The 15,203-nt window shown below is 46.6% G+C and overlaps 1 protein-coding gene across 4 annotated transcripts in view; it reads right to left on the bottom strand.

Moving 5' to 3' along the window:
- Positions 1-15,203, bottom strand: part of PTPN13 (protein tyrosine phosphatase non-receptor type 13) — a 264,870-nt gene that overhangs the window by 153,398 nt on the left and 96,269 nt on the right. The gene's annotated exons all lie outside the window — the stretch shown is intronic.

Below are 15,203 nucleotides of genomic sequence, written 5' to 3'. Positions count from 1 at the left end.
CTGGAATCGGTTAAGAAGTGAATAGTTATTTTTTTTTCTTTAAACCCTTTAGCAGTTGGAGAGGGGGGAGTGGGTGCAAGGTAGGGGGAGGAGGGGACAGACCAGAGGGCTCCGTCGTAGTGTTAGGAATACAGATTTTTATTCCCAACACTATAGAATGCTTTTCAAGATTTTTGTATTCATTGTTTGTGAATAGGTCACTTTTGTATACATTTACCTGTATCTGTACAAACAGAGGCACAAAGTTTTACTCAACAATATAACATTGGCTCCTACAACCTGTTTATTTCTTAAATCCTTTATTCATAAAAATCGAAGAATGTAAGAGTAAGAACGTAAAGTTCTGAACGGTCAACATGAAATAATTTAAGATTTGTATCTTAAAAATAAACCAGAGGAAAAAAAAAGTATGAGGAGTCAATTAGAAAATGTATTTGAGAGGTTTTAATCTAATAATCTTCTACTACGTCCAGAGTGACATGTTGAAAATTGCTTAGGTAGTCCCACTTCGTGAAATCAGTCGATCATGCCGATCCGAGTCATGTGATTGCGGTGCCATCAGGAAAGGGTTAAACTTCCTGTACTAATTTAAGTACAAAATGTTTGTGTGGCTCACTGCCACCTTCTCCTAGTATCATGTGAACCCATTTTCGGCTTAAAACCAGCAGGGGCTGGGCGGAACATTCAATTGTCTTTGGAAAATAAATAAAACCACTTTTTTCATAATGACCTCTCCACATGTTATTTATATGTTTCCCAAATATATACAAAAACGAGCGGTAGTGAAAAATAAAGATTTTATATGCAAAATGGAAAAAATACACAAACATTTATTCACAAAAGAACTGCAACTTCCAGGCCAAGATATTAACGTAAAAATATGCAAGTATTTTTCAATCTCCGGTATTTTGGAAAAAAAGTTTCACACAGTCAATTCTCCAGAAATTGTCAATAAAGCACAAAGAGTAATACATTCAACACAATCCTCTCATAGTTTTTACCCCAAACTGCAGCTAGATTGTAAGCTTGAAAAACACAAATACTGTGCAACAACTTGTTTTTAACTTTATTTCATTGACTACAGATGTATAATCTGCTGGTGGGTCATAAAACATAACAATGTGAAATATAAGATGGCAGGAAATCGAGAGTACTCACACACTGTCATAAGATGGTCTTTACCCAAACAAATCTTGACTGTCAGCTCCAAAGGACAGAGTTTATAATAATAACTGACAGAGAGCTAAGAGCTGCCCAGAAGCAAGACAAAGAGGTGCAGATTTCTACATTTCATTTTATATTTCACACATTTGTTATATATAAGGATAGGTCAACATAATATTAAAAATACTGGACAGAGACAGCTTCCCTTTAACCCCATAAGGACGGCGGGTGTTCTATGCCGTCCTTTTTTGGGGCGGTCCTAAACGCCAGGGGTGTCATAGAACATCCCCGCCGTCCAGGAGAAGTACCGGATCTCCACTGATCCCACGTCGGAGGTCCCGTCCGGGGGTCTGTCTGGGAGCCCAGCTAACCCCCTTCTGCACGATCTGGCCCTCCAGGGCCATGTGATCATGGGGTCCTTTGCGATCACATGGCCGGAATAGTCGGCTCATGAAGTGCCAGTAGGGGGACTGCCTGAGCCAGTGACGCACACACAACCCATGGGGCCCCGGTGCAAAACTGATCCATGGCCCCCCCCTCCTAACGCCCTGGCAGACACACACACAGATACATACAGACAGACACACACCACAAACATACATACATACAAAGACACATACATACACACAGACAGAAAAGACACACATACATACATACAAACAGAGACAGGCATACACACAGAGACACATATAGACAGACACACACACACACACACACACCACCCACCCACACATACATACATACATACATACATACACACACCAGACATACATACAGACAGGCACACATATATACATACAGGCAGACACACACAAGACAAATACAAAGACAAATACAGACAGACACATACATACATACATACATACAAACACACACACACACACACACACAAACACACACAATATTTAAGTCACCCTCCTGTTTCCTACCTTTTAGGTGCAGGAGGGTGACTTTCCCTGGGGTCCAGTGGTGGCTCAGGTTGATGGGAGTCAGAGTTCCAACTCTGACTCCTTCTGCTTCCTCCAGCGCGGGATCTCAGTAATAGCTGGGAGGAGTGACTGGCAGTCACTTTCTCCCAGCGTGTGATTATCTCATCACAGGGGGGCGGGTCGCGCTGTTAAAGCACTGCAGCGCTGACCGGGCCCCCTGAAAATTCACCTCCATCAGGTGGCCCTGACAGCATGGGCCACCCCATGGGTACCTTAACATGCGGCCCCGGCAGTTTGCCGTGCAGTTCAGGGCCGCAAATGATGATGGCGGGCACCCAGTCTCAGGGGTCTGCAGGACGGCAGGCCCCTGGAGTGACGGACCCGGTCACAGCTGCGACCCCTGCGACCGCGGTATGTTCGCCAGTGGCAAGGCTGTCCCCCTGCTGCCTGTACACATTTTTAAAAATAAGAAAAAGTTAAAAAAAAGTTTAATAAAGTACTTAGATCATATATATATATATATATATATATATATATATATATATATATATATATATATATATATATATATGTATATGATCTAAGTACTTTTATATGCACACACACAAACCATTATTCTAAGTGTATTCTAATACATATAAATATTAAAATACACTTACAATGACGTTAAATATATACATACATATATATATACATACATACATATACACACACATATATATATATATATATATACACATACATATATATAATAAAAATAATCAATAAGAAAATTGAAAACAAATAAAAAATAAATAGTCCAGAGAATATGGTTCGCAAGCCCTATATTTAACCTTGTAACTTTCCAAGACGCTATAAAATCTGTACATGGGGGGTACTGTTTTACTCGGAAGACTTCGCTGAACACAAATATTAGTGTTTCTAAACCGTAAAACATGTCACAACAATGATTTTGTCTGTGAAAATGCAGTTTTTTTGCATTATTCACACACAAATGGCACTTTCACTGAAGATATAATTGTTGTGATAAGTTGTAATGTATGGAAACACTAATATTTGTGTTCAGCAAAGTCTCTCGAGTAGAATAGTAACCACCATGTACAGGTTTTATGGTGTTTTCAAAACTCGCATTTCCATTTTTTTCACATTAAAATTCGCCAGATTGGTTATGTTGCCTTTGAGACGGTATGGTAGCCCAGGAATGAGAATTGCCACTATGATAGCATACCATTTGCAAAATTAGATAACCCAAGGTATTGCAAATGGGGTATGTTCAGTCATTTTTAGTAGCCACTTAGTCACAAACACTGGGCAAAATTAGCGTTCAAATCAGTTTTTTGCATTTTTCACAAACATACAAATTAGAATGCTAACTTTGGCCAGTGTTTGTGACTAAGTGGCTGCTAAAATAGACTGTCTACTTTTGCAAATGGTATACTATCATGGGGGTAATTTTCATTCCTGGGCTACCATACGGTCTCAAAGGCAACATAACCAGTCTGGCAAATTTCAATGTGTATAAACTAAAAAATGTAATGTGCTAAATTTGACCCTGTAACTTTCCAAAACACTATAAAACCTGTACTTGGGGGGGTGCTATTTTACTCATGAGACTTCACTGAATACAAATATGTGCATTTTATTGCAGTAACAGCTAACAGTATTCTGACAGTCACAGTTAAAATGCCACGCAGAACCAAAAAATAAAAAAAAAATAGAAGAAATATATATTTTATTCATATTAAATTATTTTTAATATATAAATATTTGATGTGTCTTGAAAGTACTGTTTCTCCTGAACAAAATGATATATAATAAGTGTGGGTGCATTTAATATGAAAGAGGTTAATTACGCCTGAACAGACATATAGCGCAAATTCAAGGTTTGTTTTGATCACAACTTGTACAACTGGCTCAGTCCTTAAGGGGTTAAACACTTACATTCCAGAAGGGAGCTAAAATGTCAAATGTTAGCCATTTGAAATTTTATAAGAAAAATAAAAAATACAAAAAAGTTTAGCTAATCGATCTAATTATCTAGTCAGGAAAAGAGTGACTGGGCGAGATTAGATAATGCAGTTTTTAGTAAACAAATAATTTAAATAACCACTATAGTGCCAGAAAAATGAGGTCTGAAGCTGGGCTGAAGGGGTTAAAATGGACGTCAGCTTCTTCTCACTGTGATTTTCAGAGTGAGAATCGCAGAAGCAGCCTCTAGCGGCTGTCAGGGAGACCGCCACTATAGGCTGGATTAACCCTAGTGTAAACATAGCAGTTTCAGCTGCAGGGCTAAAACTAGAGGGACCTGGCACCCATAACACTTCATCGAGATGAAGTGGTCTGGGTGCCTATAGTGGTCCTTTAAACATGAAAAGCATGTTTACTCCTTAAATTTAGGAAATATGAAGATTTCCAAATTCACAAATCCAAGTACCGTATATACTCGACTATAAGCCGAGTTTTTCAGCACATTTTTTGTGCTAAAAAACCCCAACTCGGCTTATACTCGAGTCAATAGTCTGTATTATGGCAATTTGCATTGCCATAATACAGACTGGGGGAAGGGGGGGCTGGCAGAGCTGTAACTTATCTCTCCTGCAGCTCCTGTCAGCTCTCTCCTCCTCCGCGCCGTCCGTTCAGCACCTTGGTCAGCTCCCAGTGTAAATCTCGCGAGAGCCGCGGCTCTCGCGAGACTTACAGTGGGAGCTGACAGAGGGAGCTGCACGGACGGCGCGGAGGAGGAGAGAGCTGACAGGAGCTGCAGGAGAGGTAAGTTACAGCTCTGCAGCCCCCCCCTTCCCCCCACTGAACTGCCAATGCTGGACCACCAGGGAAGAAGCCCCCCTCCCTGCTATGTATCAAGCAGGGAGGGGGGACGAAAAAAAAATTAGTAATAATAACAAAAATAATAATAATTAAATAAGAAATAATAAAACAAAAATAATAATTAAATTAAATAAAAAATAATAAAAAAAATTTAAAAAAAAATTGCCCACCCCCCACCAAGGCTCTGCAACACACACACACACCACTCATACACACACTGCATTCATACACGCACGCTGCACTCACACACGCACGCTGCACTCACACACGCACGCTGCACTCACACACGCACGCTGCACTCATACACACACGCTGCACTCATACACACACACACTGCATTCATTATACACACACTGTAAATAAATATTCAATTAATATATTTTTTTTAGGATCTAATTTTATTTAGAAATTTACCAGTAGCTGCTGCATTTCTCACCCTAGTCTTATACTCGAGTCAATAAGTTTTCCCAGTTTTTTGGGGTAAAATTAGGGGCCTCGGCTTATATTCGGGTCGGCTTATACTCTAGTATATACGGTAAACCGAAAACATGTAGCCAGAAAATTGTAAAAAAATAAAATAAAAAAATACAAATATCTCAAACGTTGTGTATAGACTATGAAATGTGAACATTTGTTTTTTTTAAAAATGGCAATATTATTCTTTTATTCTGTTTTTTTATTGTTCATATCTAAAGCTCTAAAATATTCCCCAGCACTGTTCAAACGGAGAAAAACAAAACATACAAATAATTAATCATTTAACATGTTAGGATTATGTAAGATATAGCCCATTCCCACACTGCGGGTGTAAGGTTTATTTTTGTACTTGTGTCATCTATCAGTGCTAGATCAGTTATAGCTAGTTTATGATCATTACCCTTGGCTTTTGGATATTTTCTCATTTTGTTTGAGTATAACTGGTTGGTACCCCAATCTAGATTTGTGACAGTTATTTTTAAGTTGTGCTTTTCGCCTCCTTAAAAGCATTTCCGATAAACTTGGACACCCTAAGGATTTGTAATAACCTCACTACTGCTTTTACGCATTGTCCTGGTCCACATTTATGATTTTGGTTGTACCCAGAGTCTTACAATACAAAAATATCAACTATAGTTGTAGATAAAATGTGAATATTCCTGAACATATATAGGTCTTATATATAAAAAAAAATAAAAAAAATTAGCCCTGATAGTATTTACTTCATTGGGTATTAACAAGTACCGGTAAGTGCACATTTTAGATGAAAATAATAGATGGTTTTTCATCTCCCTCATTATTTTAGGCATTACTGGGCATTTAAACATTAACTTCTTTGACAATGAGTGGAATGGACGCAAAATACATTTTGGTATTTTATTTAAGTTGGGCTTAAATTGCCTTGTAAACTCCTCATAGAAATAACAATGCCAAGTTAGCCGGTACAGTCTTACAGTATTATCCATGTTTGAAAGGGATGATGCAGGCTATTGATTCCAGCTTTTGAAGTAGTTAATATATAGAGAATTTTGCACAAGGGAGCAATGTAAATAATAAAATCAGGATAAAGTAATATTGGTCAAATAGTGACATGATTGAAATGTCTACACACTCTGATAAAACTATCATTGGATAGTGAAGTAAGATGAAGAAAAGGCCCAATTACTGGCAAGTAGAATTCGTGCCCAAGAGAAATATGATTGTTGAGTGAATGAAGGGCCCAGTTGGACTATTACTGGCAAGTAGAGGTGATACATACAATATATTATTATTGTCAAGTATATGAAAGGCCAACTAAAACTATTATTGGCGAGTGAAGAAAAACTCTGGACCCAGGAGAATTTCTATTGGTGAGGGAAGGAAGTATCTAATAGATGTCAGGTAATATTATATGTAACGGCAACCTCAGGCATAAAAGGGGTTAACAGCCGTTTAGGAGATATTCCCTTCCAGATATACAGGCAGCTACTGTAGACACCAATCCACGAACCGGAGAAGTATACGAATGCTCTCAAACGAATGCTATAAACAGCCGAATAGGAAAAACTATACAAATAGGTTTACACTCCTAGCAGTCGAACTGGAACAGCATACAATGAATCCCCCCAAGAAGGAGACAAGGCTCAGTTTTGAGGGTCAAGCAGGAACAGACAGAGCTGTGGGTTTATTGGTCTTATATATACATTCTTGCACATTAGTACCACCCACAGGGTTTTGTAAAACAAACAATAAACACATACAATACCCTCAGACACTCCCACACAAAATCCTCCCCTCTGCCTGTGATACAATTACCTTACACAATGGGTTAATGTTAGGGGTGCACCGAAATGAAAATTCAGGGCCGAAACCGAAACCGAAAATTCAGGATGCCCTTGACCGAAAACCGAAACCGAAACTGCCTTTTTGCCCAAATACTTTTAAAATACTTTTTTTTTTTTCTATGATTTTATTAATATAATTCTTTTTCATGATATGGTGTCTTTTTCATCAAATTTGGTGTCTTTATCAGAAACTTTGAAATATTTCCAAACCGCTGACATTGTAAAGTCACTGAAAGAGGACTATGCCTCAGCTATAGATTTAAAAAAAAAAAAAAAAGGAAAGTGACTTAAAACATATAAACAGATACATAGATATTATATACACAATGCCACCCAAAGCTGTTAGTTAAAAAAAAATACTAAATTGATGGGGTAAAAGACCTTTAAAATATGATAAGTGCATTAGGTATTAGCCAGGTATTAGTGCATTATTGCCTTGGTATGTTATTTAAAGAAAAAATAAAAATAAATTATAATATAATATTTTATTAATTATATTTATTTACATTTGAGTCTGAGTGCAAGGACTAGTCAGACTCATGGCACTATTTTCAGAAACGGCAAAATGTCGGATGGGCGCGAAAATTGTTAGAGCAATACACTTTATCTTCCTGGAGGCCAAGACACAATTAGCCTCCTGTACAGCAGGGCAATCATCACTTAATAGCGAATAGCAATAGAAAAAAAAAAAGAGAAAATACTTTCTGTGTAAGTGAATGGCTTCCCACAGGATTGGGGATTCTTAGTGAATCTCTGTAATTAATTGTATTAAATATATTTAATTACCGCAGACGATGTGGATAGTTTTACAGCAGGCTGCCCCACTGCTCTCACGGCCCGTCTGGCACTTCCGGTTAGAAGGTTGCGCGGCGGCAGTGTGCGGTCTTCTCACAGCAGTACCAGGGCGGATGGTGAGCTACTGGGCAGTGGTGTATACTGGTTTTGTGCTGCCCTGGCTGCTGGGGGGGGGGTCTCTTCCCCTGGCTGCTCGGGGGGCGGGGGGTCTCTTCCCCTGGCTGCTCGGGGGGCGGGGGGTCTCTTCCCCTGGCTGCTCGGGGGGCGGGGGGTCTCTTCCCCTGGCTGCTGGGGGGGGTCTCTTCCCCTGGCTGCTGGGGGGGGTCTCTTCCCCTGGCTGCTCGGGGGGGGGGGGGGGGGGTGTCTCTTCCCCTGGCTGCTCGGGGGGGGGGTCTCTTCCCCTGGCTGCTCGGGGGGGGGGGGTCTCTTCCCCTGGCTGCTCGGGGGGGGGGGTCTCTTCCCCTGGCTGCTCGGGGGGGGGGGTCTCTTCCCCTGGCTGCTCGGGGGGGGGGGGGGTCTCTTCCCCTGGCTGCTCGGGGGGGGGGTCTCTTCCCCTGGCTGCTCGGGGGGGGGGGGGTCTCTTCCCCTGGCTGCTCGGGGGGGGGGGGTCTCTTCCCCTGGCTGCTCGGGGGGGGGGTGTATCTTCCCCTGGCTGCTCGGGGGGGGGGGTGTATCTTCCCCTGGCTGCTCGGGGGGGGGGGTGTATCTTCCCCTGGCTGCTCGGGGGGGGGGGGGTGTATCTTCCCCTGGCTGCTCGGGGGGGGGGTGTATCTTCCCCTGGCTGCTCGGGGGGGGGGTCTCTTCCCCTGGCTGCTCGGGGGGGGGGGGGTCTCTTCCCCTGGCTGCTCGGGGGGGGGGGGTCTCTTCCCCTGGCTGCTCGGGGGGGGGGGGTGTATCTTCCCCTGGCTGCTCGGGGGGGGGGGGGTGTATCTTCCCCTGGCTGCTCGGGGGGGGTCTCTTCCCCTGGCTGCTCGGGGGGGGGGGTCTCTTCCCCTGGCTGCTCGGGGGGGGGGGGTCTCTTCCCCTGGCTGCTCGGGGGGGGGGGGTCTCTTCCCCTGGCTGCTCGGGGGGGGGGGGGTCTCTTCCCCTGGCTGCTCGGGGGGGGGGGGTCTCTTCCCCTGGCTGCTCGGGGGGGGGGGTGTATCTTCCCCTGGCTGCTCGGGGGGGGGGGTGTATCTTCCCCTGGCTGCTCGGGGGGGGGTCTCTTCCCCTGGCTGCTCGGGGGGGGGTCTCTTCCCCTGGCTGCTCGGGGGGGGTCTCTTCCCCTGGCTGCTCGGGGGGGGTCTCTTCCCCTGGCTGCTCGGGGGGGTCTCTTCCCCTGGCTGCTCGGGGGGGGGGGGGGGGGGGTCTCTTCCCCTGGCTGCTCGGGGGGGGGGGGGGGTCTCTTCCCCTGGCTGCTCGGGGGGGGGGGGTCTCTTCCCCTGGCTGCTCGGGGGGGGGGGTCTCTTCCCCTGGCTGCTCGGGGGGGGGGGGTCACTTCCCCTGGCTGCTCGGGGGGGGGTGTATCTTCCCCTGGCTGCTCGGGGGGGGGGGGTGTATCTTCCCCTGGCTGCTCGGGGGGGGGGGGTGTATCTTCCCCTGGCTGCTCGGGGGGGGGGGGGTGTATCTTCCCCTGGCTGCTCGGGGGGGGGGGGTGTATCTTCCCCTGGCTGCTCGGGGGGGGTCTCTTCCCCTGGCTGCTCGGGGGGGGGGGTCTCTTCCCCTGGCTGCTCGGGGGGGGGGGGTCTCTTCCCCTGGCTGCTCGGGGGGGGGGGGGGTCTCTTCCCCTGGCTGCTCGGGGGGGGGGGGGGTCTCTTCCCCTGGCTGCTCGGGGGGGGGGGGTCTCTTCCCCTGGCTGCTCGGGGGGGGGGGTGTATCTTCCCCTGGCTGCTCGGGGGGGGGGGTGTATCTTCCCCTGGCTGCTCGGGGGGGGGTCTCTTCCCCTGGCTGCTCGGGGGGGGGTCTCTTCCCCTGGCTGCTCGGGGGGGGTCTCTTCCCCTGGCTGCTCGGGGGGGGTCTCTTCCCCTGGCTGCTCGGGGGGGTCTCTTCCCCTGGCTGCTCGGGGGGGGGGGGGGGGGTCTCTTCCCCTGGCTGCTCGGGGGGGGGGGGGGGGTCTCTTCCCCTGGCTGCTCGGGGGGGGGGGGTCTCTTCCCCTGGCTGCTCGGGGGGGGGGGTCTCTTCCCCTGGCTGCTCGGGGGGGGTCACTTCCCCTGGCTGCTCGGGGGGGGGTGTATCTTCCCCTGGCTGCTCGGGGGGGGGGGGTGTATCTTCCCCTGGCTGCTCGGGGGGGGGGGTGTATCTTCCCCTGGCTGCTCGGGGGGGGTCTCTTCCCCTGGCTGCTCGGGGGGGGTCTCTTCCCCTGGCTGCTCGGGGGGGTCTCTTCCCCTGGCTGCTCGGGGGGGGGGGGGGGGGTCTCTTCCCCTGGCTGCTCGGGGGGGGGGGGGGGGTCTCTTCCCCTGGCTGCTCGGGGGGGGGGGGTCTCTTCCCCTGGCTGCTCGGGGGGGGGGTCTCTTCCCCTGGCTGCTCGGGGGGGGGGGGTCACTTCCCCTGGCTGCTCGGGGGGGGGTGTATCTTCCCCTGGCTGCTCGGGGGGGGGGGGTGTATCTTCCCCTGGCTGCTCGGGGGGGGGGGGGTGTATCTTCCCCTGGCTGCTCGGGGGGGGGGGGGTGTATCTTCCCCTGGCTGCTCGGGGGGGGGGGTCTCTTCCCCTGGCTGCTCGGGGGGGGGTCTCTTCCCCTGGCTGCTCGGGGGGGGTCTCTTCCCCTGGCTGCTCGGGGGGGGTCTCTTCCCCTGGCTGCTCGGGGGGGGGGTCTCTTCCCCTGGCTGCTCGGGGGGGGGGTCTCTTCCCCTGGCTGCTCGGGGGGGGGGGTCTCTTCCCCTGGCTGCTCGGGGGGGGGGGTCTCTTCCCCTGGCTGCTCGGGGGGGGGGGTCTCTTCCCCTGGCTGCTCGGGGGGGGGGGGGGTGTATCTTCCCCTGGCTGCTCGGGGGGGGGGGGTGTATCTTCCCCTGGCTGCTCGGGGGGGGGGTGTATCTTCCCCTGGCTGCTCGGGGGGGGTCTCTTCCCCTGGCTGCTCGGGGGGGGTCTCTTCCCCTGGCTGCTCGGGGGGGGGGGTCTCTTCCCCTGGCTGCTCGGGGGGGGGGGGTCTCTTCCCCTGGCTGCTCGGGGGGGGGGGGTCTCTTCCCCTGGCTGCTCGGGAGGGGGGGTCTCTTCCCCTGGCTGCTCGGGAGGGGGGGTCTCTTCCCCTGGCTGCTCGGGGGGGGGGGTCTCTTCCCCTGGCTGCTCGGGGGGGGGGGGTCTCTTCCCCTGGCTGCTCGGGGGGGGGGGTCTCTTCCCCTGGCTGCTCGGGAGGGGGGGTCTCTTCCCCTGGCTGCTCGGGGGGGGGTCTCTTCCCCTGGCTGCTCGGGGGGGGGGGGGGGTCTCTTCCCCTGGCTGCTCGGGGGGGGGGGGGGTCTCTTCCCCTGGCTGCTGGGCGGTCGGGGTGTCTCTTCCCCTGGCTGCTGGACTGGCGGGCGGCTGGCGAGGGAGCACTTCCTCTGAGCTGTCTGCTCAGCTCCCTCGCGCGCCGCAGAGTGAGGCTGGGAGCCGGAAGATGACGTCATATTCCGGCTCCCAGCCTCACTCTGCGGCACGCGAGGGAGCTGAGCAGACAGCTCAGAGGAAGTGCTCCCTCGCCGGCCGCCCACCAGTCAGTCAGTTCCGCCCGACAGCCCGCAGCCAGGGGAAGAGACACCCCGACCGCCCAGCATTTTCTGCAGATATGTGCCAATATCGGCCGAAATGGATTAGGTCCATTTTCGGCCGATACTTTCGGCCGCCGGAATTTCGGTGCACCCCTAGTTAATGTAATTATCACAGGCAGAGAAATACAGTTTTTCCACATTATTCATAACTTTAAAAGTATACATCACATTCACATACTTACATTTTCAGAATCAGCATACTCCAAATACAAACATATGTCAAAATCATCCAAATTGGTCCAGTGGTTCAAAAGATAGATCGAAGTCCTTTGTGACCAAATGAAGCATGGCTTTTCTGCCAAAAACCAGATCCAGAGAGTCTTCTATCCTGGAGATAATTGGTAATCCAATTATCTCCAAGGACAGAGGCAAAACTCCATTGAACACATGGTAGCAAAAGAGAATAAAATACATAAATATATATAACTGTGCAGCTATTGCATAAAACAGGTACATTAATACATATCCCCAGATAGCTTAAATCTGAGCGCACATTATTACTGAATGGCGCTCAGATCACATACATACAGTTCAATTGCCATGGAGCCATATTCTTTCACATAGTCTTTCGTTATACGAATGGGCTCCATGGCATAGCTATCTGGGGTATCACTGTTCAAATAGGGCAAGTACCGAATGACCCGGCTTTCGTGTCTTTGCAGGGGAAAATCAAGCATTTCAACATGGGGCCATAGTCTAAAGGCAGCAGGCGGGCAACCAGGCTCCTCCAATGCACAGTGGCGAGATTGGTCTTGTCACATTATATTTCTATGACTTGGTGGATCTCCGTCCCATGCACTGCATGGTTCCTTTTCCTATCAAAATAGAAGGAGATCCCAGACATATACAAAGGACAAACATTTTTTAAATGAATTAGCTTGTTAAAATGTGAATTCTTGAAGCTTAATTAAAAAGAGAACAGAACAGTCCCCAAATATGGTGGAATCAGGAGAGGAGGCAGATCTGTAGTCTTGAAGCCAGGTAATTAACTGGCACAATACGGAGCAAATCCAGAAAGCACCCACGTATTTTAATACAGATAAGTTTGAACCAGTATTACCTGGACAATGGGAAGCAATGAGTTTATTCTGAAATTATATCACGACGTATCAAAATTAGGGGATTCTACCAATCTGACTGGTAAAGTATGATATGATAGAGGTGTCAATCCTGGAGAGGTCTCCTTTTTCCAAGCCAATCTCAATGTATTTGTTGCTGCAGAATGTGATTTGTAAATAAGATTATTAAAACTTAAAATTAGTTGAATTATATAGTTTTTCTTTAAAGTAGCACTTTTGTGTTAGGAATACAAAGAGGTATTCCTAATACTACAGTGTCCCTCTATTGTCGCCCACTCCCCCACCCATCCATGAAAGGGTTAAAAAAATAAAAAAAATTTTTTTTTTAAATCATTCACTTACCTTATTCCAGCTCATGCAATAGCCTTCCTCACATGAAAGCATTGAATTAATGCAAGCCGAAAGGACGCCCAGCATCATTTTACAAAGTCAAACTCTGTGAAACAGCAGGAAACGCCTCTTGTGGCTGCCTGGTAGACAGCCACTAGAGGCGGTCTTCGTACTACAATGTAAACATTGCACTTTTTATCTAAACCTGCAATGCTTTACAGTGCAGGAATAAGGAGGACAGGGGCACTGCACCCAAACCACTTTAATGAGATGAAGTGGTCTGGGTGCCTGTAGAGTCTCTTTAATTAATAGACTTTAAGATAGGACTAGTATTTAGGGTATTCTTTATTACAGATTAAATCTGGCTCACAGAAATGTCATTTTCTAATACTCCTGAATCACTGCAATTTAATTCTGCTACTGATCACAGAGTTTTGTTATATGTTGATTATACAAAAACAAAATATATCTATGTGAGTGATCTCTCCAACTCACTTGTGTTACTAAAAACAGTGTTTATTCCTTCTAAAATTGAAATCTACAAAACAAGTGCGGTCAACTACTTACCTTTGTTTCATTAATGATATGCAGTTCAGCTACCCAGAAGGCTGTGTGCTTTGAAGTGAAATCACATTGTAGTCTAATTGCAGAGCTTCTAATTTCAATGTAATGAAAGATGTCAAATCTAATAAAGTGTACGGTCACGCAGTACGCCACAGGAGAGTCCAGTCTAATGATTTCAGAGCATGTCCTCATACCCCAGACTGCCTCCGGCAAGGCATGGATGGTTGAGCAAGCATTTTTGGCAAACTGAATAGGAAAATAATCCTGCATCCACTTGATTTCAATAATAAATCATTCACCTGACAATGGGGCCAAACAACTTGTGTCGTCAATTAAAAAGAACAGTGCTAATCCTCAAATAAGTGATATAAATGTTAAAAGCCACAGGTTTTCAAACTTTATTTTTTGCCCATTAACCTTAAATAAAATTAAGAATTTTGCATGCCAAACGCAGATGTTTCCCTCTATCCATGTCTTCCCAGTTTTCCGTCAGTTCACTATCCTCTCTCAATCACTTTTCTGTTCCTCACACGCATCTTATTCTTATGCTACGAAAGCCCAGTGATAAACTCTCTCATTCGATACAAGCCAGAGGGTGATGAACCTGTGTTTTATTTTGCCATGTTTCAGTGTACAACACTTTGTATTGGGTATCTGTACTATTCATAGTTCTGCCACCTACAATTTGCCCTGGACTATCCCCCTTAAGGTAGTGTTGACTTTGAATATCATCTAAGTGGAATCAAACTGTGGGTTGCACAGCTTAAGCAAACTGAAATGTCAGAGTATACCATCTCATGTGTTTTTTTTGCCACATTTTCATACAATGTATTTATTTATTTTTTTCTGCCATTTGTAATATGATTTTTCTTTTTTTTTTTTTTAAACAGACTTGTAGCACATTTAAAAACACCCACAATAAAGCCATGTAATGTCAGAGTGTGCAAATACAATCACCTTTCAATACCATAATTGGCTGAATTAGTACAATATGATAAAGGTTTAAATACACAAAGTTTATCATTAGTGAAGATATATGCAGTCAAGTGAATATTCCATCATGCACAATGTAGTGCTAGAAAAAGAAATTCCGGATTTATGGTAAATCGCAGACTCTTATTTATTTTTAATTCTAAGCTGATTTCCTTATAAAGTACATGTAATTAATACTATATGCTGTTTTATGCGGCATAGTCACACCATAAAACACGGGATAAAAAATAAATCATAAAATGATCAGTCACATATGCATGATGAATGACTCGCCTGCTAGTTTGTAAGCTTGTTTGAACCAGGTCCTCTTAATATCTTATTTTTGTTTCATTATAATTTGACCATTATTTGCTATTCTCAATGTAAAATTGTAAAGAAATATGTGCATGGTGTCTGCCAAGTTAAAGAGTGTTCAAATATGTATATCTAGGAATTGTCTGATCTTGAAGCATGGAATGTGACAATACTGACTTTACAAACTGATATTGTGCTCTCCTCAAAGG

This window comes from Pelobates fuscus, chromosome 6 (genome assembly GCF_036172605.1).
Source record: "Pelobates fuscus isolate aPelFus1 chromosome 6, aPelFus1.pri, whole genome shotgun sequence".
Classification (NCBI taxonomy): Eukaryota; Metazoa; Chordata; class Amphibia; order Anura; family Pelobatidae; genus Pelobates; species Pelobates fuscus.
The sequence above is the reverse complement of the archived record's forward strand: the minus strand, read 5'-3'. Positions and strand labels throughout refer to the sequence as shown.